This window comes from Xenopus laevis, chromosome 4S (genome assembly GCF_017654675.1).
Source record: "Xenopus laevis strain J_2021 chromosome 4S, Xenopus_laevis_v10.1, whole genome shotgun sequence".
NCBI lineage: Eukaryota > Metazoa > Chordata > Amphibia > Anura > Pipidae > Xenopus > Xenopus laevis.
The window spans coordinates 101532635-101541351 of record NC_054378.1 but is presented as its reverse complement, the minus strand read 5'-3'; positions in this window follow the sequence as shown (position 1 = coordinate 101541351).

Here is an 8717-nt window from a genome sequence, read left to right as displayed (position 1 = left end):
CCCATTGCAATTCGTTAGGATCCGATCGTTGGGCCCTAGGGCCCACGATCGGATCAGCCCGATATTGCCCACCTCAAGGTGGGCATATCAGGGAGAGATCCACTCGTTTGACGACATCGCCAAACGAGCGGATCTCTCAGTGTATGGGCACTTTGAGATCCAATATATCTTTAGGGGGGCTCCTTTTGCCTAGAAGATTTATTAGAGCTCACTCAATTAAAATCACCAGACATCAGGTCTCTACATGCAGAAGTTGTGCAAAAGGCAGTTATTTTGTTAATTTAGTTTGCACTGGAATCTATTTTAGTGAGCTCTGACTAGTGAGTTGTTTGAATGAGTTCTAATTCATTTGCTAGGAAAGGAGCCCCCCTATAAGATATATTGGATCTACTGTCAGTGACTATCTGACACCCAACTGCTGCATGAAGACAGAATGAAGAGAACAGATGCTGAGAGAGGGATAATGAACATAAACTTGATTATTTCAGAAACTATGCTGAATATTTAATTGATTGTATTTGCAAAGTTTTAGTACGATGAAGCTTATATTAAATTTTCGTTTTTGCGATAGTTCCCCTTTAATAGAGGCAAAACAATTTGGTTGGGTTTAATTCATATATAAATAATTTTTAGTAGGTTTAAGGCATGGAGATCCAAATCATGGAAAGATCCCATATTCAGAAAACTCCAGATCCTGAGAATTCCGGATAACAGGTCCCCTACCTGTATATAGCACTGACGTGTTACACAACACTTTGTATAGATTAAAGGTGGCCATATATGGCGGCTAATCTGCCTGTGTATGGGGCTTTCTAAAAGGTCTGCCGGACCAATATCTGTCTGAAAATCAGCCAGATATTGATTGATCTGGCAGGTTTTAAAATCCAAAGGACTCGAATGAAGCTTGATTGTGATATGATTTAGTCAGTAGTGTTACACAGACAGAGCAGATTAATAGTAGTGGGTCAGAAGCACCGGTGTCCGGTTATAAAGCAGCTTGAAGCTCAAGTATAGTCATTTACTTTCAATGCTACACCATCTCTTTTCCCCAATAGTTTATGAACTGAAGCGGTCCTACATAATCCTTTACCTTATATGACCCTGGAAATACCGCTTTGTTCCAATATCGCTAGCTATAAAGGGTAAATACAATTTTGAACTGTGGATTCCACTGCCTATGTTTAGTGATAAGACTACATGTGGGTCTCCAATGCTGGTGTCAGTAATTTTATAATTTATGGAGGGGGGACACCCTGTCTGTAGGGAGTTTTTTTAATGCTATTTGGATAAATCAGCATTGTAAGACTTGAGCCAAATGTGCAGTCATAAAATAAGACATTCGAAATGTTGATATGCAATGATACTGAGTGCCTGAATTTCCACTTTTCTTTTTGTTTCTAAGGTTTTAAAATCCTGTTGGGGTGAGAACTGCTTCAGCTTGTTGGTATGGTCTTCGCCCAATAAGACTGCTAGATGAGTGATCAGTGATACATCTGCTCATTTGTCGACTTTGCAAAATGAGCGGATCTTTCTGTGTATGACCAGCTTAAAGAGATCAGTCCCTGCCCCGTGGAGCTTACAATCTAAAGGTGGCCATAGACGCAAAGATCCGCTTGTTTGGCTACATCGCCAAAGGAGCCGATCTTTCCTTAATATACCACTAACGGGCATGGCTATATCGGAGGTAATCAGATTACGATGAGAGTGCAATGGGCTCAGGCGGGACGGTTGGGACAAAATCAAACCTGTCCAAACAAAGGCCTAGGCCTATGGCAGCAAAATTTTAGGGGTGGCATACAGCCCAGCCGCATCCTAAAGTGCATGGGGAATACAAAGTTTCCCAGTGCATGCGCTCACTTTGGGGGGGGGGGAGAGGAAGGTGTGTGTGGATGGTGGTGCTAGGACCCTGAAGTCTTGGACCTGATCCGGCCCTGATCATGACCAGGGGCTGGGCGTAAGGTGGCACCAACAGCGGGTCTGGGCCGGTGGGCCCACCAGGTTTTTTCCCGGTGTTCCACTGGCCCAGTCTGACCCTGCCTCTGGCATTTGCCAGAATCCACAGATTACCAGTCTGAGCATGCCCATCACATTCCACACAGACATAGGACAACTCATTGAAAGATTTACCTTATTAGACATTCAAATCAAATGTGGTGAAAAAGAAACCTTTCATGTTGCATTTTGTGCGCACTTATCACCATTCACTGTGGGAAAGTGTGCGTCCGTAGATGCTTTACTTAAGCCTCATCCCTGTGACCGTGTTCCCACCATATGAAGGACACTGGGCAGTTGATATTATGGGCAGACAGACTGGATCTATGATTTTTACATACCATTGGTTAATTTTATTTATTTGTAAGTTTGTGACAGTGTAGGTGAACAACCTTGCTGCTGATCATGTGACACAGGGAGCTGGTACCGCTATGATAAAGGATTCACCTATGGCAGTTTATGGCCATACAAAATCACATTGTTTCCTAGTGAGTCCCTGTGCACATAAATAAACTGATAAAGCAAAAAGTCATCTTGATTTTCAGAGCATTTTTGCTCCATGGCCCTGCCTTTCCTGTGACTAACGTGTGAATGGCTGCCAGGCTGAGCTGGTTTCACTTCTGTCCCAGGTGTGTAAGGGGAGAGGAACTCAGTCACTGTGATGCAGCAACTTCACTCGTTAATGTCACTTTCCATCGTATGTGGGATTCCATATTTCTCCTCTTGCTTTCAAAAAGAGGAAATAACTTACAGTGAAAATGGAAGTGAGACGTTTGTGACCAACTGATGCTACTTTTTTTAATAATCACGAGTAACAGAAGGGAAATTCTTCTATGAATGTGCTGTTGGCAGCGGGGGGCGGTGGGTGATGATTTCTGTGATTTAGAGATCGGTTTTATTTAGTATCAGCTTGTTGGTGAGCTGGGTGCACCTCGATGGTAGCCCCATATGGGACTGTTCTTCCTACAGATTCAGTATCCAGCCAGAACTTTGTGTGTTATCGGGCTAAATCCAATGTTCCCTCTTTGTCATGTGAGCCTGTAAACAAAATCCCCTTCCCACAACAAATTGTGGTTTTGTGGCTGTAAAAACAATGTAGTGCTTATTTTCACCTGCCCACCTGTCTGTGCACATCATTTTTTTTTTTTTGAAACTGTGCTCCTGGGACAAAAGAACATTCGCCACCAAAAAGACATTTAGAGTTAAATTAGGCAAAATTCAAAAATGGTGGATTGGGTTCAGCCCTAATTCACACACAATAAAGTCCTAGTTGTAAATGAGCAGTTTGGCAGTAGCGGTACTGCAACTAAGGATGTCATTCCAAGTGTGAGGAAGAGCTCCTGCTTGAAACATGTCTTGAAATTAAAAACACTACGACCTTTTTGTTACCACATTTTGATTTATTGACATGCCATCTGTATATCTGTCTGGGATTAAAGGTGGTTAGAGGTAGGTGGAGGAACTGAACGCTAAATGCAAACCAAAAGAATCACTTGCAGCAGTAGATCCTCCATTATTGTTTGTAGAGCTGCTCCCTTGTTTGGTGGCTGGGCATGGGACAATGAGCAAATCTGTTCCTTTGAGTTTTTTGTGGAAATCAATCTTGTACCTATAGGTTTTGAGGCTTAGAAGTGTCTAGGTTGAACAACTGTTGTTGGACCAGACTCTATAAGAATAATTTCTATAATGTAATTCCATTCTGGACCATTGTACCAAAGTTGCCTAAGATCTTTAGCTTTAGTGTATGTGCTGAGGTATAGGCTTGCTCACTAATGGATTTAGAAGCAGAGTACCTCCGATTAATCAACCTCAGGGAGTATGATGAAACCTTGAGCATGCATAAGGCTAGGGCTCAACCTTAGGGAAGAGGTCAGGTAAAATGAGTGGCTGGCCTGTAGGATTGTGACATTTTCTGGGCTGGAGTTGTAATGTATGATTCTTGAGTATGAATTAACTATGGCCCAAGCCAAAGCATGCTGTGCCAGGGCTCAAAGGAGCTATCATTGCAGTGATATTGTATAATCCTTGATACAGCAGGCAGACAGGTAAACTCATAGTAGTCATCCTAATAGAACTCCTTTTAACATGGTCACCTAAAAGTAACAGGCCCTTCACTCACAGTTAAGGGTTGCCACCTGGCCAGTATTTTAACGGTCTGACCTGTAAATATTATGCTTAACCCAAATGATATTAATAGGGAAAAAGTCGAAATATACAGGAAGGCCAGTATTTTTTTCCAAAAAAAAAGTGGCAACCCTAATCACAGTAAAGCTTGCCATGGACATACAGATTTCACCCTTGTATCGGACAATTGGACGTCCCAATCTTCCAACCTGCCACTAACCATTCAGATTAAATATCTAGTATAGGTAAATCTAAAAACAACTGGACTTGCTGAGTAATCAATGAAGACATTTCACTACTCATCCGAGCAGCTTCTTCAGTTGAATGGAAGAAGCTGCTCGGATGAGTAGTGAAACGTCTTCATTGATTACTCAGCAAGTCCAGTTGTTTTTAGATTTACCTATACTAGATATACCATGACCCGGATGAATGAAAATCTTCATAGTCATTCAGATTAAATAAAGTTATAAAAGAACAAACCAGACGATGTTCTGGCTGTGACAGCAATCGTACGAAAGTTATGTCTGACAAATTCTACTGACAGTCACCCATTGATATCGTCAGAGAAATTACCGTTAGCCGACAGAAATCTTTTAACCTGTCCGATTGACTAAACGACCGATCTCCATGGTACGAAAAATATTGGGACGATCTACACGGTCCATAAAGCGTATGAAACTTTTATTCATATGATTATATCTTTGCGTCTATGGCCAGCTTCATTTGCGTGACAGGTAGAGTCAAGATGCACCTGGTTCAATTCCAATATCTGGGTTGGCATCTCTGCGCACGAGAGAAGAAAGTTGCTGTCTCCAAGGCAGGGCCAACTATAATCTGGAAAAAGAGAAGGAGACATGGGAAGAGGAGACAATAGAGAGAAAAGCACTTAAACCCCACTGCATGGAAAGTAGGTCCCTACATAGAAAGTAAGATGTTCTACAAATAGCACTGTATAATTTGGGGGTCTAATGTGCACCTGTGACCAGAAATATTATATCAAATCATCGCACCCACCCTGCCACCTGGTAGCAGAAAGGTGGGTAAGTATGTATGCAGCAGATAACTGGGAGCAGAGAGCTAGTAGTACAGTAGACTGTCAATATGCATCTGTCAGCATTGGCAGGCAGCTGGGTACTGATCTCATGTCATAGCTTGGCACCTAATGCCAGGCATTCAGCATTCAGCTATGCACTTCCATCACATTCTGCTTTGCAGCCGGAGGATTCATCTAATGTGTCCTTGTCCAGCAGGTGTGACAAGTATTTCAGCTGACTTTAAATGATCACATATCCAGAGCACATTCATGGCTCCTGTGTGCCAATGACCAGCGAGGGCCTCAAATTACTGGGCAACTAATACAGCCCCTCACTTTATTATGGGGAAAAGGCTGGATGGTTTATTTGTTACTGTGGTAAAAAGGCTTAGTTGGGCATCTACAGCATATTATATGGCCCTCAAACTTGTAAATGGAATTAACACATTTTTAAAGCAACAATATTTCCATATTAACATTGATTTACTGTATAATACCTCTCCGAACAAGCTATAACCTAAACCTCATGCCGCTAACCTACGGTTGCCACCTTTGCTGGGGCCAGAAAACAGGCAGGGAGGCGGATGACGTGGGAGGCGGGGCAGGACGGTGACATTGGGGGCAGGACTGTTTATATCAGGGGCGGGAGTGGTGGCGCTGGGGCGGGCCGATGGCGTGGCAAGCAGGGATGTCATTATTTTCAATGTCCTGTCCAGATTTCCTAATTTGCAAAATCCAGACAGAAAGGTTTCACCTGGATAGCCCTTCCAAATACCGGGCTGTCCGGGTGAAATCTGGACAGGTGGCAACCCTACTCTAACCATACCATATCAAGCCCCTGTACTGCTAGGCATCACTCCCCACAGGAATAATTTGAAATTGGTTTTAATTTTAAATTGTTTTATTATTTGTGTTTTTTGAGTTATTAGGTATTTTATTCAGCAGCTTTCCAGTTTGCCAAATTGCCCTATTGTTAAGATATGTATTAATGTGTGTGCTTTCATACAGATCCCATATTGATCTGATACAGTGTCATGTGACATGATCTTTGTCTGCTAATGCAGAAGTGTTAATAAAGTTTTGTCTTCTTGAAGCAAGATAAACATGGTGTCTATGTGCGGTTTCTCCTCTGTCTAAAAGAAAGCTGCAGGCTCATGTGAGATTGAGCTACTGGTTACCCCATCTCTTAAAGGAGAATTCCACCCATAACTACAAAAAAAAACCTACCCCCCTACCCTACGTAGACCCCCCTCCCCCAGCCTAGCTACCCCCCCCCCCGGGCAAATGCCCCTAACTTTTTACTTACCCCTCAGCTAGTGTTGCCACCTTTCCTGGAAAAAATACCGGCCTTCCTATATTTTTATCTTTTTTCCCTATTAATAATATTGGGATCTGCCATCATTTTTACCGGCAAGGTGGAAACCCTACCCTCAGCGCAGATTCAGGGATCACAGTTCATCGCAGCCATCTTCTGGGTCTTCGTGTCTTCTTCCAGTGCTTCGGAAATTTCCGTCCATCTCGCGTTCGCAGTTGTCGCAAACCGGTAAATTGCTCCAACTGCGCATGCACCGGTTCGCTGGTCTCAGCTTAACAAAGACCCGGAAGATGGCTGCGATCGCTGAATCTGCGCCGAGGGGTAAGAAAAAAGTTAGGGGCAGTTGCCTGGGGGGGGGGGAGATAGGCTGGGGGAGGGAGGGGGGTCTACGTAGGATAGGGGTTTTTTTTAGTTACAGGTTAAATTCTCCTTTAAGAGATGGGATAACCGGTAGCTCAATCTGCAGCACATAAGCAGAATGGCAACACCTTGAGACTTGCATTGATTTAAATGAGACTGGAATATGAATAAGTGAAAAAGAAGCAATAACAATAAATGTGTAGCCTTACAGAGCATTTGTTTTTATAGATGGGGTCAGTGAACCTTTTTGAAAGCTGGAAACAATCATAGGAAAAAGGCAAATTAAAAAAAATATATAAAAAATATAATGACCAATTATGATATTGTTTCGAATTGGCCATTCTATAACATTCTGAAAAGTTAAAGGGGACCCGTCACCCAAAAAAATTATTCAAAATCCTATTTTTTCACATAAGTCAAGCAAAATTAACTTTAATTACACTATATAAGTTATTTGAATCTTGTTTCTTTCAGTCTGGGAATTCATAATTATAGCAAGCAGGCAGGTGCAATTTTTCGGACACTGTTATTAAGGCAAGCCTTGTATCATCACCAGAATGGGGGACCTGTTGTCCATCCCAATGCACTGACTACACAATTAAATGGTAAAGAGAACAGGGGAATGTGGGGAGAGCAGTGACATCTAGGAAGTTCTGAATGGAAAGTGAAAGTAATTATCTGCCCCGCCTCTATGCCTAAGGTATAGAGGAGGGGCAGACAATATTTGATTGACAACTGAGATTTTTAAATGAGCTTACTTCTATTTCCTATTTTTTTAATAAAAAATAGAAATTGGATTTCATGTTTAATTTGAAAAGGACTTTTATTATACAGATGTGTGTCTGGGTGACAGGTCCACTTTAAATTAAAAGGTGAACCACCCCTTGAAATGAAAATAGAATGTACTATTGCCCTGCACTGGTAAAACTGGTGTATTTGCTTCAGAAACACTATTATAGTTTATATAAACAAGCTGCTGTGTAGCCATGGGGGCAGCCATTCAAGACTCAGGTTATATAGCAGATAACAGATGCATGCTGCAGAATCCCACTGTATTATTTTACAGAGCTTATCTGTTATGAGCTATGTAACCTGAGCTATGTAACCAAGCAGCTTGTTTATATGAACTATAGCAGTCTTTCTAAAGAAAAGAACTTTTAATAGTGTAGAGCAAGCGTACATTACATTGTAATTACTTTAAAACACATTTTTTGGTGTCCTTTGATGTGAATAAGCGCCCTCAACCCAGCAAAATTCTGGCAAATATAAGAAAAACACAGACCTAATTTATACGTGAAAAAATGTTTTATTTGAACAATATATAAAATACACATATAAAGGGACTTTAAAATGTTTCAGAAAAATAAATACAATTCACTATATATATATATTTATATATATATGTACACACATATATTAGATATGAAAATTGTTCAATACATGTATAAGTACTGTGCACTTGTATTTAAGGACACACAAATACACTACAGCTGAAATGTGCCACAAACCCCTCAGACAGTATCATGGATTCAGAACATCAAGGAGATTGGCTGACTTACAGTAAATGAGAGACACTGGATGTGCCCATAGCAAATGAATTTAGCCCCCAGGTATGTCCATCTTGCTGTTCATACACCTGTTTGACAACAGAAACCCACCAGTGCTATTGGGGTAGGGCTGGGAGATGCGGGGTACGTAGCTCTCAGTAGGGACCTACCTTTAATATTCAAATAAAGCAACAACGTCCAACCTCAACAATTTTTTAAGGGGCCTCCATGCCCCAAAGGGAAGATGATCTATTTTGCAAACATACAGAACTGCACCTGCACCATTAAGCCCTCTAAAACTTTCAGCTTTTGGTTAATTGCAGCTCCCAGCATCCTCAGCAGATTC